The 17,652-nt window shown below is 51.8% G+C and overlaps 1 protein-coding gene across 1 annotated transcript in view; it reads right to left on the bottom strand.

The window, feature by feature from the left end:
• PLXNA4 (plexin A4) overlaps positions 1-17,131 on the bottom strand; it is a 424,461-nt gene extending 407,330 nt beyond the window's left edge. The window contains exon 1 of the mRNA XM_012739739.3: positions 16,671-17,131. The gene's annotated coding sequence lies outside the window, so the exon portion shown is untranslated. The remainder of the gene's footprint in view (positions 1-16,670) is intronic.
• Between the last annotated feature and the right edge of the window lie 521 nt (positions 17,132-17,652).

The raw sequence follows: 17,652 nt of genomic DNA on the forward strand, positions 1-17,652 counted from the left end.
TGAGTATTTCAACTATACTGTCCCAAGAGGCACTACTGGATTTGTTAAACAGCATAGGAGATGTTAGAAGTATTAATAATTTGTCAGTGGGAAATTAAGTGGTGTCAAAGTTAGAGGGTTGGTTAGAAATACCACCCAGGCATCTCTGCCCCATGGGCACAAGGATCTGGCAGGTCCAGAGCCCCGTGTGGCTCCACTCTTGGCCTGGAGCCCCATTGGGGCTTTGTGTTTTCTCTCTCAAAGGATTCTGTCCTCTGATCCCACTGGAAGGTGAGCTGAAACCTGCAATCAAAGTATTGCTATATCTGCCTCAAATAAACCTCCCTTCAAATAAACTTGTCACAGCCACTAAGTCAGTGCTTCTGGAGCTTTCTCACTTCCTGGCACATGCAGAAAATGAGAATATTTTTACTACACCCTGGGGCCAGAGAGGAGCCTCTGCCTGCTGCATGCCCACGTGCCATCTTCCTGTCCCCGCCGCGGGATTGAGGGGATTCGCTATCTCAGCAAGTCTTCAAACCGTTCCCTGGCACACTAGCTTAGACAGAGAACAGGGTCCTCACTGAGCTTCAAAAACAGGTTCTGTGGCTGTTTTTGTGCCTGGTTACCAATAAAGATTGGTATGTGGGGTAGAATTGAGTCTGCAACTTGCTTTCCTTGGAAGGTAGTGGAGGAGGAGGCCTATAGCTCTCATCTTCCTATAATCATTGGAAACTGAGTCCTCATAATCTGACCATTGGGCATGACCAGGTTGTCCTAGGTTGGGTGGCTCTGCCAGGTCTGTCTGCTTCCAAAAGCCTATGCTGGTCCTGGGTGTTCCACTGCTTCTTGGGCCCAGAGAAGGTGAATCAATGGTTATTTGTCAAACCCAGACAGGAAGCTCTCCGGGAAATGCCATGTCAAAGGGTTCTGTCCTTGGTGCTATGCTGTTTCATATTTTCATCAGTAATTTGAATGAAGACTGAGAGTCACATTTATCAAATTTGCAAATGACAAATTCCAGGACTTGTGAAGGTCAAGTGAGATAATATGAGAGGAATCATTTGGTATTATGGCTCAGTCCATTGATGGTGATGACACGAAGTTTTAAATTATCTTAGCAGCCCAGAACAGGGTCAAAACTGGACCTCAAAAAAAGAAATTTAATGTGGTAAACATAAGTCAAAATTTAGGCTTCAAAAAATATTAATGGGGAAAGTACCAGATGGCATAAGTGTGTGTAAAACATGCACAGAACAAGGGTGGGAGAAGTTCAGGGACCCACTGGTTCTAGGCCAGCAATGGGATGGGGCTACCCTGAGTTCTTAAGAAAGGAAGCCTCTGACCAAGGAAGGACCCGACACACAGATGAATTCTGACATTGGGCATTGCTGTCCCCACCTCCTGCGATCAGCCACAGAGTCAGATGTAGAGACGGGGCTAACTGCACCACAGGCAGCACGAGCTCTCAGTCAATGTGGAAAGTAATTAACAGAGAAAGACCGCTGTGTCCTGTGCTACCGGAGGTGGGCTGCTCCTGTCCCTGCAAAGGCTCCCAACTTGCCGGCACAGCCAGGATGTTTGCTCAGAGAAAAGAAGTAAAAGGAGAGTTGATAAAAGCCTGAAATTTGAGAGTTTCTTCACAGAAGATGGAAGAAAGGGGGGAGGGAGGTCATAAAAGTGAGCCATCAACCGCCAAGGGGCAACTAATTGGGCCCTTACATAAAAATCACTTTATTGCCTTGAATTTCACCTTGATGTCATCTTTTTTTTATTTTTTCACCTTTGCAAAACCTCAGAACCTTCTGGCCAAAGACAACCGGAAATCAGCCAAGTTTAATGTAGTTTTCCTTTTGGAAAGGAAGTGTAGGCACCTTCTATATGTCCACTAGGCAAGATGCTAAGTCAGTGGCTAAGAGCCCAACTCGTTAGGCTCTCTATTCACCATCAGTTGGTGAGCAAGGGCAATTCTAGGGAAGAACAAACACCAAGACACAGCCATCACTGCGTGCAGACTCCCCATGAAGCTACTTCCCACTTCCTGTCGACTCTCAGTTGTTTCAGGATGTGTAATGCCCTCTACTGTCCGGCCACTCAAATACTCCTCTTTGCAAGCTCTGAAAATCAAGTTTAAAGTTTAAGAGAGAGAGAGAGAGAGAAAGAGAATCAAACAACCTTATGTCGGGTCCACAGTGAACTGCAAATGTGTCTAAGACACGCCTGCTTTCGAAAAGCTTGCAATTAAGTGGGAATATGAGATGTAAATACTAAATATGCAAGTCAATAAATCATACATTTCCAGGAAGTTCTTGGCAAGCCTGGATTTCGAACAGTCTCTAAGTACACTATCTTCACACAAAAATGTCCGGACCTAGTCAATACCTGGACTATGGATAAGGCTGCTTGCAAAATGTGTTAGTTGGTTAAAAACACTCCCATGCCTAGCAATATTTGTAAGTTTTCAAATATAAGTTTTAGGTGAAAATGCCATTCTTTCAAAACAATACGTGCTGGGGAAATGTAATTTGATGTTTTCTCAAAGTTAATTTTCTATATTTGGCCAGGTAATATCCCTTAAGCTTTTTACACGGGTGCTCTTGAACATTCCAAAAAGGCACATCATCCAATTAAAACGAGAGAACTTCTATTACATTGCTGCAAATCCTAGATGCAAATAAAATACCATTTCACTCAATAATGATTGCCAGAAGTATAAATACAGTTCATAAAAAGTATTTAATTAGTTTATTTTTAAGTGTTTGCCAAGATGGGCTCGGTCTTGCTGATATTAAGTCGTGGAAGAAGGAACATAGGAGAGTGGGATGAGTTTATGGCAACTTCTTTATGCAATTAGGCCTGGGTTTAGCAATGCTTGGTCTCTTCTACTGCCCCTGACACCCAGCCTGGAGCCCAGCCACAGCCAGGGCCCTCTGTCCAATGTGACACTGTGCATATGGTTGGTATTCTGCATCTCAGGCGTTTGTCTCCTTTCTTGGGTCTTCTCATCTGAGCATAAAACTAGTAGCCCCTCTGAGGACATCTGATAACCCACTGGCCAGTGGGCAGTCTCCAAAGGAAACAGAAGAAGGCCATGCAAGAAAAGGGGGAGACAGTGGGGACTTCCTACCTCAGTTGCAAGGCTCTGAGACAGCCTTTCAGAGGACTCAGCTCAGCATTCCCAGAGCCCCTATGGGCAGTGGGCAGAGGCATGTGCAGGGATGCAATAAGGACACCCCAGGGTGGCTGGTGACTACTCTATTCCAGTCCTGACCACAGACCACTGTGATTAGATGATTTCCTTCTTAGGGTCCCAGGCCCTGCCCTCTGCTTCCTGGTAGGGAAACAATGTGCCACCAGATAAACTTGCAAAAACTGCTGAGTTCCCCGAGAGCAAAAGTGCAGCTACATAAATATATCATGTACTGAGAGCAGCTGATAAAATGTACAAGGGCTGGGTAAAGAGGCGTGAGGAGGGACAAAGAGAAATCCTGCCAACTCAGTGGGGCTCCTGAAAGGTTAGAGCCCCACTTCTCTCCAGCAGAGAGCCCACAGTACAAGCCATTTTTATTAGCAACTCTGAGATGCCCAGAAGCAATGCAGAGAAGAAAGCAGATCCATTGTTTCACTTGAAATTGTACTGCAATTCTGCAGCTGAAGACACTGGTCGGGGCTGAACTCCCAGAATCCCTCAGTCTAGAGGACGGGTCTCAGTGGTGCCTGTGCCAGCTGGACGCCCAGCACTGTCTGAGGCCTCCCTGACCCCCAAGCCGATCCTCTTCTACAGCAGCACAGAGAGTTGAAAAGATCCAGGTGGACTTGAAGGAGTTGGGTATCTCTCTCTTCAGAGCCCCACTCAAACCAAATCGCCTGTTTCCTACCGCTCTAATAGAGCACAGAGAACCCAAAGGAGTTGCCACCAGCCACAGCTACACCTCCTGCAAGGAAGGGGGACCGCTAGACTACAAAGCTTCCTGCAAAATGCAAAGCGCTTGAGACGAATATGTTAACTCATTTAGTTTTTTTCCACATATTGGAAAGGGAATACACACGGCTTGAGTACCTACCCGGTGATCAGCTGTGTTTGGTATTTTAATTCAAACATCTGCACCATAGATGCATGAAGCAAAAGTGTGGGACAGCGGGGAGTAGAACCTGTTGCTCCTACATCCCTCCTAGAGAGGAACTGTCCCACCGAAAGGCATTCAAATAATACAAACTTTTTCTTTAACACTCTTTAGACCAAGCCAAACCTATATAGTGGCCAGATCCCACCTGCAGGCCTCAACTGTGCAGACTGGTTCCTGCCACCCAGGAGGCAGGATTAGATGAGACATTATTCCTAAAAGGCAAGGCCAACGCTTTAATCACCTCGCTCATGGTGAAGCTCACGGTGAAGCTCATTTCACGAGACCATGCTTTTTAGAATGTGTGTTCATTGAAAATGGGGGCACGCACCAAGAAAGGGAATAAGCTAATGCCCAGGACAAAGGCCCGGCCATTCTCCATCCAGAGCCTGCTCTACAGGCTGGGTGCTCCTCAACCTCCCGGGACCAGTCTTTATCCACTGGGAAGTAGTGGGCTCCCCTAAGGCAAGCTGAATCCCTGGGATGCTTTCAGAACAATCACAAGCAAATACTTCAAGATAGTATGTTTAAGTCAAATCATGAGCCACTTGAAAAATTAAGAATCTGGGTCTTGTTGCCTCTTTATCAAGCTTCTGCCAGATCCCAAAGTGAGCTCCTAAGTCTACAGCTGGGATAGGAAGTAAACAGCAGAAGTAAACACAGAGAAGAAACTGCCAGGAACCCACAAAAGCCTTGCGTCCGCTGGCCTCCAGGCCACCTCCCCCAGCAAATCCCATATGCACCTCAATTCGCCATGTCTAGGAAAGAACGGATCACCACTCCCCGGCCACTCCCCCCACAACCTGGTCTCAGTCTAGAAATGTCCAGCTATGTGCATGGCATCACCTCCCACCAGCAGCCCAGCAGGACACCTGCAAGACGGCCGATGCACCCACTTTGCTCCCACCACTGGCACCCCCATATCCACCAGCTGCTATGCACCTCTCACATCAGCCCCTTTCTCTCCTTTGCCACCGCTTTCGGTCAGCCCCCCTTAGCACCCCCTGATTTACCACAGTAGCCTCACTTCCAGTTGTTCTCCACGTCGTGACCTCTCTACAATGCCAAGCTGGTTTTGATTCTCTTTGCTGGAAACCCCCGAGGCCTGACCACTGCCTGCCGGATAAACCCCCAAGCCAGACATTGACACTGACACTGGTCCTGGCCCAGCCCCCGCCCAGGTGTGCATCTCGCTCCACTCCCACCTCTGCCTGGAAATCCGCAGGCCTCCAAGTGCGCTCACCTCTCCATGCTTGGCCTCGCTGCTTCCTGCACCAGAACCTCCCCTCCCGCCTTCACAAAGCCAATCTGATGGACCCTCTCAAACACCCTTCAAAGCTCAGTTTGACGTCCACCCCCAGGAGGCCTTCTCTGTGTCCTTCTCCTCCTATCTGGACAGCTGCCCCCCTCACTATTCCCGGGGTAACCTTCTCGGGCCCCGACCTCACTTCTTGCCGCATTGCATTGAAATTCTCTATTCACGTGTGTGCTGTGGCCACATGAAGCTGTGAGCTCCCCAGTGGCAGGAACTAGATCTTTCATCTCTGCACAACCAAACTCTTGCATAGGGCACTCAATAAACATTGGTTGAATTGACTGATGGATGGATGGGCTCATTGGCAAAGTATTCCATAACATCACATCTACCTCTCTACCTAAAACATGAAAACACGTGTATTTGGAGCACCGTTGAAGGTTAGGAAGTTACTACCCCTTTTCTCCCTGCAGTCCTCCACTTAACCCACTGCTGCCTGGATCCGAACTCCCCTGGGACCCAGGCCTCTGGACTCCTGCACTAACCACCGGCTCCCACTGTCTCCTGCCCTCCCAAATGCATTGTCCTCTCTGACCCTCTACAAGTGGCTTTTATCTCTTACAGCTCCTCACCAGATCAGCAAACACATGGGAGCCGGCAAAGGTGTGATGACAGGAGGCTGAAGCTCAGTTTTCATTCTCTTTTTCTTGATTCCCTCTGACCTCGTGTGTAAATAGAATCTTTCTTCTGATGCTTACCCAGCCCTTTAATATGCATGGCCACATTCATCCTCACCTCTTGGGCTGCAGGTGGAGACAGCAAGGGCTTATTCCTGGCTTTACAGAAGAGAAATCGAGGCCTGGCCCAGAGAGGGAATTCGCTGAAAGATAGCCAGCAGACCCAGGATTAGAAGCTAGGTCTCTCTATTCCCTGGCCAGCACATAATACTTCTTCAATTGCTCTGAAAATGAAAACCTCAGGATTATTTTGCAGTAGAAAAAAAAAAAAAAAAAAGCAGGCCTGGAGAAGCCGTAGCCACATTTCCGACAAGCTCCATTCAGAGGGCACGGTAACTTACATAAATGATTTCCTATTACACCGCAATTGTCACTGCAACATGACAGTCTTGCAGCTTCCTTGAAGCGTTCTCTTTGTTGTTTTTCTGCACAGATCCCCCACAATGAAGAATCAAATACGGTCCAAGCAGGAAAACAAACCACACGACACCCACAGGCCTGGATTCCCCTTCTGCATGACTCCTCCCAAGAAGGACCAGGGAGAATACAACTCCCACCTGCCTTCTTCCCAAAGCCCTGTTGTAGCCCTGCAAATAGGATTCCTTTTCTAAAAAAAAATGAAAGCCAACCGTTTATGAAGAAGAAATGAAGTGGCAATTTCCCAGGATGGCTGGGAATCAATACAAGCTGTTGTCAGGGTTTTCCTTTCAAAGGGTGGCTGTCACACTTCTCCAAACTCAAGAGCGACAGAGCTCCAGTGCTTGACTTACAACTGCTTCATCATGGCGAGGTATTTTTAATTTAGAACTCACTGCAGTTGGGTTCGAACTCAGCTGGGACTTGATTTACTGCTAATTCATTTCTCCGATTCCTATAATTCTAAACTCAGTCACCAAACAGTTTAATGCTGATAGAATCACCAGTGCAATGCTTTATGAATGGGCGCCGGGGGAATTTGGTTAGTAAGTGTGCGTTAGCAACTGTTATTCACTGCGAGGGAGCGCGGTGCTCGGCAAAGCATGGCGGAGGCCCCATAATTGGGCACTTGGGTTACCACCTGGTGTCCCCAGGTGATGACCCAAACCCAAACAGCACTGAGGTGATGTCCCATTTACCCCAACGCGCGCGCGCGCGCACACACACACACACACACACACACACACACACACCCGTGTGTGAGATGCATGCCAGGCAGTGAAAATGCTTCCCATGGGAAATGCATAACTTTGCTCTCTGGGTCTCTAACCCAGTGATGGAAACCAGGTCTGTAACCCGATGATGCATTTATAGTCTAATTAGAAACCTTCAGCCCTCTCTAGGGTGACAAAGTTTCCCCCCCCCCCAGAGAAAATTCGTTTCAACCATCCAAAATTTAGGGAGGTGTGTCTTAATAACTCAAGCCTCCTTTGTTAATTTGACCAAGACCATTTGTCTCTGTCAGTTAGAGTGAAGCGTCTTACTTAATAAGTGTAGCTAGAAAAAAAAAATTGAGAAAGTGAATGTCATCACTCACATATTTTGCAAACATCCATATTGATCTATTACGTGCAACCGAAAAGTGCTACTTGTTGGAGACACGTCCACACACAGCTGTCAGCGCCGCAGTTACACCTCTTGAAATGGTTCCATTATGAAATACACACCTGAAGGCGGATCATGTGGCCACAGTCCCAAAAGTTTTGTGAGAATTCACAGTCATCTCTAGGATCTTCAAAAGCAAATGACAAGGCCGAGAGGCAGGCGGCACCTCTAAAAGTTGGGGTTACAGGTCATTCTCCTGTGTTCTCCAACTCCAAACTCAACTGAAACTTAAAAAGCTTCCAGTTGAAGGCACCATCTCCCCAAATACCTTTCTGTTGAACACTCTTTCCGGGAGATGCCAACAGGCTTAAATACACAAACACAAAGGGATCCCATGGTCCAATAAACTAAAAAGCAGTTGGCTACGAATAGACAGGTTTCTCCATAGGTGATCTTCTTCACTTTTAATAGGCTGATGGGCACCTTGAATCTCCAAGAGTAAGACAAAAGATAGGGTGTTTGCAAAACTTACTTGGCCACAGAATGCTTTTTCCCTGGAGGATCCTGTGGACCACTAGTCTTTGGAATGCTCTGGCAAATGCAGGTTGGTCATCCCTCCCAATCTCTTGGTACCTACACCCATAGGGAGTTTTACATGGAGAGCAGGACGTCAATTCCATGTGCGTCGATGTGAAAAGACGCACTTACCTGCAATCTACCTGCCCCCACCCACCATCACCTAGGACGCTGCAGATGACTGATGGGCTAGGCTGCACCCGTCTTGGTTCATCGTGACACTCTGAAATAGCCAGTCGGCTTCGGCCTGCCTTGATGTGGTCCCTCCTCTGCCCCTGCTGCGGAACAGGAGCCTATCACATTAGTGTGGCTCACGCTTCCCTAGTTTTGCCCTTTTTAGGTCATTCTTCTTCACCTTATCCTGCTCTGTTTATTCAGTCTATGAATTCAGAAAATAGTTATCAATTGCTTCTGATAGGATAGGCCCTGGGTTGGGCACTGAGTATACAAGGAGAAGGAAGAAGTGGTCCCTCTCAGTCTGAGACAAAAGGAAATACATAATTCCAATGCCACTGCCAGCAGCAGCTTCTTACCATTGTTAAAAAGTATGAATTGAGTCCTTGATTGCACAGGAGACTGCCCCACGCAGGGGCTGGCCCTGCCCTCTGGGAGCCGGGACTCTCTGGCAGACACCCTAACGCAGACCCACGTCTCCATGTCTGGGAGTTGCTCATGTCATCAGCAGGTAAGGGCAAGTGCATTTAGGGAGGACGACAGGTGTCAGTATCTAATGGACACCAGAGCTGGGAAAGAGGTCACAAGCACAGGGTGACCGTCAGTCCAATTCCCCAGCCTGACCCTACATTTTATAACTCTTCGAAGCACAAGAGTTGTCAAAAAAATAAAGGGGAGGGCTGGGTTGGCTAGAGGCAATGACCTATGGAAAGTATTTAATGCAGAAATGTCTCCTGTGGCTTTACATTTCAACGCTTACATTTCTAAGAACTAGGAGAGGGTGGGGGTGAGGTCACTTACATCCCTCCCTCAGCCCCCACAAACACGAGCAGCTGAGATATTCCCACGCCACTTGTGGAAGGAGCCCTAGCAAGTTAGGGAAGCCTCTCGAAATCTGACTGGTGCCCATCCTTAGTGTGGTCTCTATCCGGGGTTCACACCGGGTGGCCCGCAGTGTAGGCAGCCAGTGCTGCCATGGACTCGTGAGTTGTGAGGGCTCCTTACTGCAGAACCCTGCCCGGTCTCAGGCTGACTCTGTTCTGAAGAGCCACGTGTCCCAGACTCTCAGCTGATGTACCTGCCCAGATCTGCTCGGTTGCCCCTGACCTCCCCACCCCAGCCCAATTCTGAGCTGCAGCCATCTGCCCTGCCTCCAGCCAGCGTGGCCCAGAGTCGCCCCATGCAATTCCTTTGCTCCTAATGCTCTCGCTGCCCTTCTTCCTCCAAGGCCAAAGACCAGGATCCTGCAGGGGTAACACTATCAGGCCCGCTGTCAGGGGGCCACAGAAGCCTGTGGCCAGCGGGCTACAGCAGACAGGAAGGACACAGCAGATAAACTGCTGCCTGTGCCTAGTCAACACAGACTATTCTGAGACACCGTGTTCCTATCAGTCTTCTCTGGATACATCCTGAGTCACTGAGCCACCAGCTGTGTGGCTTAGGAAGCGGTGGCCAGCTTGGTAACCCACTATTCGTTCCCCTTCCTTCCCCACCTCTCCTTCCCCTTTCCTACACTAGAGCTTCCCTGGGATCCCACCTTTCAACAAAGTGCCAACACACAGCTTCCGCCTCGGGGTCCCCTTGCTGGGCAGCCCCGGCTATGACGAGAAGTGAGGGACAGGCCAGGGGCGCAAGGCCCAGGCTCCTCCAGGGGCTTCAACCAGAACGGTCTGCTGACACCTCTTCTGTGCATTGGAATTCCATGCACAATTTCATCTGAATAAAGACTTTCACTGCACACATATTAAAATATTTTTAAATCGCTGACCAAGACCAGACTCCTCATTCCGTAAGTGGTAATACTAAGCATCAGATGATCTTTCCCAAGCCTCTGAGCTGGTAAGTGACAGAGCTGGAATTATCTGCATCTATCTGTAGCCAGAGCTGGGCTTCATCCACAACACCAGTGGGTTTTAAGCAAGGGAACATATCGGAACAGTCTAGAAACCTGAGAAAATGCACATATGCCTGAGAAGCTCTCCCTGCCTTGGAAGGACGAAGGTCGGGATAGGCTGAGGAGATGGCAGAGCCAACGTTGAGGCAGGAGGTGGACTGTCTGCCCACCTGGCACGGTTCTGCTGGAGGACCCAGCGCTTACACAATCACCAGAACCCAGGATTTTGTTTGTATAATGTGAAATTTTCATTGTGGAATCCACCCCTTGGTTCACAGCTGAGAGTAGATATAGAAAGTGATTGTCTACTCCAGTGTTTCTAAGTGGATTCCACTACATAGTATATCTACTTTTGTGGTTTCACAATCCATGTTGATGTATAAAGGCTCTGAGAAGTCCTGCAGCAAGGAACATCTTTAGCTTTGCTTTATACCCATGGGTTCTCAAATTTACTTGACCGTGGAAACTTGTTTGTGTGTAATAAATACCTGTTCACTGCCCCACAGAATACACTTTGGGAAATTCTGCTCTGTTTTAGGTGTTACCTTCAGGAGGCAGGTCTGAGATGGGGCGGAAGAAAATGAACTCCAAATGTCTCCGCCATGTTAGCTGACATTCCACGTGGGCTGTACGTCTCGATGCCTACTGCCCCAGCGTGTCCTCCGCTCACTCTCTACTCCCTCCACGAGAGGAGGAACGATCTGCCAGCCTTGCTTTGCTTACTGTCTCTCCTCTTGACCTCTGGGCCAAAGCCAAGGAATGAGTGGCTCGCCTTCCAGTTCTAGACTCCAGGCTACCGAAAGGGGACCCCAGCTGGGCTCCCGTGAGAAGAGTTCAAAGAGTATGGCAGATAAGAAACTGATCTCCAGCGAAGACCAGGCAAGCCTTTGAACTGCTGTAGTTTTTCTTTCCTAAATTTCCAGCGACCTCTTCCTCCACCGCCTCTCTCCCCACACTTCACAATGCAAATACTCTTCCCTGTCAGACCTGGGGAATTGATTCAGCGAGGCTGACTGCGTTCCGCGCATCGACTGCGGGGACGACATCCTCTTAGCTAGCGATCTGTTTTGTGTTGGAGTGACAAAACATCCCAAAATCCAATTTGCTGTGGCGAATCCCGAGTCATGGAGAAGGTACCGTGGAGGGGGCGGGGGAGAGCCGAGCTCAGAAGGCACCCAGAGGACAGCCCTCACAGCACCTGTGGGTTTAAGTCCGCACAGGACTCTGCCTCCCGCCCTAGCAGCCACGCCTACAGTCGCCCAGAGGGGAGGCGACGAAATCCCACGTGCACCCCTTCTAGCCACCTCACGCTTGGCAGAAACTTCACTCACCTCACAAATAAACAACAGGCTTCCCCAGGCCTTCCTGCCCTCTCAGCACTGGGCTGGGATTCCTGACACCTCCCCTCACCCTGTGCCTTCTCAAGTGCGAATTATTTTCTCCACGTGCACGGGGACCTACCATTGCTCTACTAAGTGCTACAGGACAACCATCCCTCCATGTGGTCCATCGGTACCAACTTGCAACGAGTTTCTGCTCCAACCACCGCAGAGTCCAGGCACCCTGCATGGCTCGACATCCACAGGCAGAGATTTGTCCCCTGCCCCTGGATCCCCAAATGTGGAACTCTGGGGCTAATGAATGAATGAGGGAACAATGTCGGGCTTCTACTGTAAGCAGTGTGGTGGTGAGAATCCTCACCCAAGAAGATCCATCTCTTAGCAACCTGGAGCCTTGGACATCTCACTTAAACTCTGTCCTCAGGCTCAGTTTCTATGCCAGCAAAATGGGAATAAACAACACCTGCCTTGCACAGGTACTCTGAGGATTAAACGAGAAAGTATTGTTTCTGCAATGCCAGCAGTTTGTAGCAGTCACCAGGGAGAATTAGACTCCTACCAGACTTGGAGCCTCACAGAATCAAAAGCAGAGATGGGGGCTTCACTTATTCACTCATTCACTCGTTCACGCCTCCTTAGTTTTTCCCAGGAGGAAATGGGAGTTGCCAATTGTGGTAACAGTCACCCTAAGGAACTGAGCACTCTGCTAGAATGATCCACGCCAACAGCCAAGGATAAGACGTGATGAATGGGAATGTCCAGACTCAATGAATAAATAAATTTGCCTGGAGTCACAGAGGTAGTCCAAGGGAGAGACCAGGGCCAGGTAGTCCAAACCTCCCCCAAGCACTCGCACCCACAAACCCCCCAAGGGGCCAGCAGTATGCCGAGTGCCTATATTCTAAGGAGACAGGAGTGAGTCAGATTGCTCGGGTTGAGACTTGGCGCCATCACTTAGCGGCTGTGGGATCTGGGACGCGGCCCTTAACCTCCCGCTTCTCAGTGTCCTCAAGGAGGAGAGAGGATAGGAATAGCAACTGTCTCTCCCGCTTGCTATGAGGAGTAAGTGGGCCAACCTGGGCAACTACATAAATGGTGCCTAACCCAAGTGAGTACTCAATAAATACTGGCCACCAACCTCATCACTCCTTCTTACTGTTCTCCCTTCCATTGTTTCACGAGGACCGAAACCAGTACTAATGTCCTCACAGCCTCTTCCCTTGGGGGCTGGTGCCACATGCCCACAGGACAGACTCACACGGGGACTCAGGAAGCTTTTCCTCCCAGCTGCTTTCTACCAAGCAGGGAAGCAGGCCCCCGCCTGCCTTTCCTTTTAAGATCCATCTCCTACCACTTAGCAGCAGAGCCCCCTTCAGTCTCTCTGCTGGCTCCACCTTCCTGCCACAACTCAAATGCTACAGCCTGGGCAGCAGGGACAGACTGCAGAAGGAAAGGAAAGTCGGGACAGTGAGAGGGGATCAGGAGTTCAGGGCAGGGCGGATGAGGCTGGCAGCTTTTAAAGAGACAGTGTCCACAGCTCTATGTGGACCCAGCATGGCTCAATAGAGCCTTTAGGGCAATTACCCTAATCATGTGCATCTCCCAAACAGCCGTTTGATTTATTAGCACGATGTCTTTTTAAAATGACGCTCTTAAATATAAATAACACTTAATCATCCAGCTGTCGTTAAATTCATGTTGTATTGATTTCTTGGAGTGCCGCAGATTTGAGGGCAAATGGGCTGGCGGATGTGTGTACAAAGCCAAGAGGTAAATTAGCAAGCGGGGGAGGGGAAAGGGGAGGAGGAAGAGGAGGAAGGTGTCCAGGGACGGAAATGAACCTGTGCAACAGCCCAGGGTCCGAACCATTTCACGTTAGGTAGCACCGGACACAAATAAGAAAAGAGGAGAGGCTGGCGCATCTGTTGCACAGACTAATCACAGCCAAGATCATGGTCGTGTTTTCTGTTCTGCTGCCGCCCCATCATGGCCCATCACAGAGCCACTGCAACAGGTCTCCGATGTGCATTGTGTGCGTGTGCCTTCTCTAGGTGAGGACGGGGAGACGCAGCTAAGAAATGCCCCCTAGCTGGCTAGGAGGAGAGAGATTTGCTGTGATTTCTTTGCATCAAAGCTCGGTGGCTATAGCTGTGAGCCCAAAGCAGTTAAAGCCCAGCCCCCTTGGCCCCCACCCCACCTCAGAACTGCTGCCTCCTGCCCGGAAAGCCCCCACGGAATTCCCAGCAGCCCTCATGGTGATAAAAAGGCTCCAGAGGCCAAGTGTAGGCAGACTCTGCTCTGCAGGTCTCCCAGTCTGCAGGGCGCAGCAGCACAGGCCAGGGAGAGGCACGAAGAAGGAGAAAGGAAACAAGTTGACTGCCTCTGAGTCCTCCGGAAATGTTCGCAGAGCCTCGGTGGGCATCCAGGATGGAGTCCTGGAAGGACCAAGGAGAGCCCGGGAAGTACATGATTGGGCAAGAAGGGACAGCGTGTGGCGACCCACGCCTAGTGCTCACAGGAGAGCCGCCTGGAGCACAGTCTAGCAGGCAGTGAGGGGCTGGCGAGAAAAAGCATTCATGGCCGAGGGTTTTCTAGTGCGAGTCCCTTCCCGGAGAGGAAGACACCAGGAAAGCCACGGAAGAGCGTAGAGAGGGAGAATGACAGCATGGCATGCTCCAGGGCTGGGCAAGGGAGCCAGGAAAACAGATGATGTACACTCAGCTTTACGCATTTGTTAATTAATGCCCGGCTAGTTCTAGAAACCAGATTGGTACCTAATGCTAAGTGCAGAAAGTGCAGGGAGGTTTAGCTGATAATCAGCATAAGGACTGTTGGCTTTGCATTAAAATGACAAACCCTGAGGCTGCGAATGCATGAGAAAGGAAAGAGAGGAGGGAGGGAAGCATAGAAAGGAGCAGAGGTGCACCGGAAAAATGCAGACATTTCAGGAAGATCAGTACCCCAACCTTTTGCCTCTTCAAGGTCCCAGGAGGGAATGTTTGCCTGGGAGGCACTCACTATTTCTGTCGCAAACCATGTGCTGCTGGATGCATAGGCGGAACCTCCCTGTCTGTCCGTGCCCTCGAAGGGCATGAGTGTGGAAATGTCCCGGTTCTTCCAGCCCAGAAGACCAAGGTGGACCCCATTGTCACACATGGTTGGACAAGCGGACCACATTCAGCCAGACTCTAAGAATGTGCACACACGTGTATGTGTGTGTGCACACGCGCTCATGTCTGGGTAAGTGTATACATGCACTCACCATTCTTAAAAAGAAAACAATGTTTCTTCCCCCTACTGAGTTCTCCCCATTGTGAGAGATTTGCTTTATTCTGACTACCCCTTTCAATCAATCAAAGGGCAGCTCGCACAGCACACATCGGAATACAATCTCCCTCCCGGGGCGTCTGCTCCTCTCCCCAGCCTAGTCAGAGACCTTTGCAGGAACTGAAAAAAGTTTGAAAATAGCAAAGGGGAGGGTGCTGAAAGACCCTTTATTTCCGCACCCATCTTCAGGATTTACAAAAACAACCCAAATACTGTGCCCGGCACTCAGGCCTCCTTGTTTGGAAGAATGTTTGTGCCTCTCCACTCATGTTCCGAAGGCTCCCAAAATATGTTTTCCACTGGTGGGTTTGTGGGACACTCTGAACGCATGATCTTGTACACAGGGCAAAGGCTTATTCCATTTTTAGTCCAAAAGCCACCTCAAAGAGACAGCTATAGCAATATAGGAGCTTGCTATACATGCATATCAATTCCAAAATCATGTTTCATTTGGATCTCACATTCTTCTCCCTACAACGACTGGGGTCCCCAAACGAGTAGCTCTTAGACCCGAAGACCTGAATTACAGAAAAGCCCTTTTGGAACCCCAACCACTCCTACTTCCTCCAGGAAAAGTTTGAACATAGGCAGCCTGTGAAACTCCAGCCAGGGTGAAAAGGAAAGGAAAAGCTTTAAGGGAATAGCACCTTGAGCCGGGGACTTCCGGACAGTGAGGACACTCAGGAGCAGCTGAGCTCTGGGGAACCCTGGCAGACCCAAGAATGCCTTGCCTCCTCACAGGGCGGGCCACTGCCTGCGTGGTCCTGAGAGAGGGGACCGTCCTCTTTTGGAGGGCCACCACCCTCTCACTTCCCCCCTCCGCTAGTTCTTTTTCTCAACGCACACCGGTGAAGGCATGTGACAGGTGTAGACCATGGAGGCACAGAGGGAAACAGCCCCACGTGTGGAGGGCAGGTAGGAAGGTGACAGCAAGATAAAGTCCTGTGTCTCCAAGCGCTGTCTGCTTGCTGTTAAGCTGAGACCAGGGATGCGAATAAGGTCATCTTTTTTAAGGAGGATCTCACCCTCATGCCCTCCCTAGACAAGCAACACACACGCCGCGATGCTGGAGCCCCTTCCTGCCTGAAATCCCGGCGCATTCCGGGCAGGCAGCGCCACGCTTCAGAAAGGCGCCTCTTACTGGGGAAACGCAGCGTCTGTTCCACATGCACCGCCCTGCAGAACTGCAGCCCCATCCGCCTCTGTGCCGCCTCCCCCGCGCTCGGCCACCACGCTCCCCGAATATCTGCCCGAATATCTGTCGGTCTGTCTCGCATTAAATTCCCAGGGTGCCCAAAGGCCACGGAGCAGCGATCACACTGGGCGGGTCTCCGGGGTCCTCCCATGACTTCTCCGGTTTTACAAACCATCAAGGGCTGACAGGGGCTGGGGACTGAAAAATCGCTCCCTCAGCCTACCAGGGCGGGAGGGAGAGCCAAGAATACACAGAAGCCCCCCGGAAAGTCCTGGGGGAGAGAAGTCTGAGTCCCGGAGCGTGAGAGAAGAAAGAACCCCGGGAAATCCCTGCTCCGGCCGCTGCACCCACGCGGGTGTCCAGGTGGGACGTGGGCAGGTGCGCGAGCGCCGTGTGTGCCCGATTGTATTTGTGTGTGTGCGTGTGTGTGTGCAGCGGGCTGGCTCCGGGGCAGCCGAGGACTCCCAGCCCGGCCCGGCCCGGCCATCTCCGCCCGCGCCGCCCGCGCCGCCCGCCCGGCCCCGCGCCCCGGCCGGCCGGCTCCTTACCTGGATGCGCCGCGTTTCCCTCCTTCAGCGGGCGCGCCGCATTGACACTGCAGATGGTGCCTGTGCCGCTGCCTCTCGCCCTCCTCTGAACGTGTGCGTGTGCGCGCGTGTGGCTGCCTCCTCCAGCCCCAGCCCCGAACGCAAATACTCCACGGAGGCACAGGGAAGCCGGGAGCAGCAAAGGAAAGCGGAGGGGGCCCGCTCAGAGCCTCCGGGGCTTGACAGCTCCTCTTGCAGCGTCCAAGGTGGGCGTAATGTCCAACAAAAAGGTCGGAAAATGTGGATCGATCCCAAGCACCTCTTTCCTCCAGCCAGCCCTGGAGCCCAAGCAGCGGCGGCGGCTCTCGGGGGCTGCGGTGGCGACGCGGGGCTGCCCCCCTTCGTCCCCACCCCCGCGGGCTGAATGTCCTTGATGCCAAGCGGGCACGGCGGCGTCACTCCGCGCCGCCCATGCTCGCCGGGTCGGGCCGCTGCCCGGGCGCGGCGAGTGCGCGGGGGACCCGCCGGGGAGCGCTCTCCGCGCCTCTGCGCGCCTCACTGGGCAGCAGCGGCCGCCCCCCGGCAGCCCGCGGCCGGCCGCGCCGCTGCTGCCCCCGCCCCTGCCGGGGGACTCGCCGGGCAGTGCCCAGGGACCGGGGCTGGGGGGCCGCGGGAGCCGCCGGCTGCTCCCCGGGGAGGCGCGGGGCTGCGGCGGTGGTGGCGGCGGCGGCTGGCGCTGCGGCGGCGGAGAGCGGGGCCGCGGGCCGAGCCGGGCCTCCCGGGCGCGCCCCCGGCCCCCCGGGCGGGCTGCTAGCAAAGTTTGCAGGGGGCAGGGAGCGGGGCCGCCGCTGGCTCGGCCGCCGCCGGAGCTCCCGGGCTGCCTGCTGCCGCCGCGGCTCGCTGCTGCTGTGCATTGAAGCCCGGCCAAGCGCTGCAAAAACTCCAGCTGCCTGGCGCTCTCTGGGTCCTCCTCTCCTCCCTCCCGCCCTCCCTGCTTCCCTTC

This window comes from Microcebus murinus, chromosome 9 (assembly GCF_040939455.1).
Source record: "Microcebus murinus isolate Inina chromosome 9, M.murinus_Inina_mat1.0, whole genome shotgun sequence".
NCBI lineage: Eukaryota > Metazoa > Chordata > Mammalia > Primates > Cheirogaleidae > Microcebus > Microcebus murinus.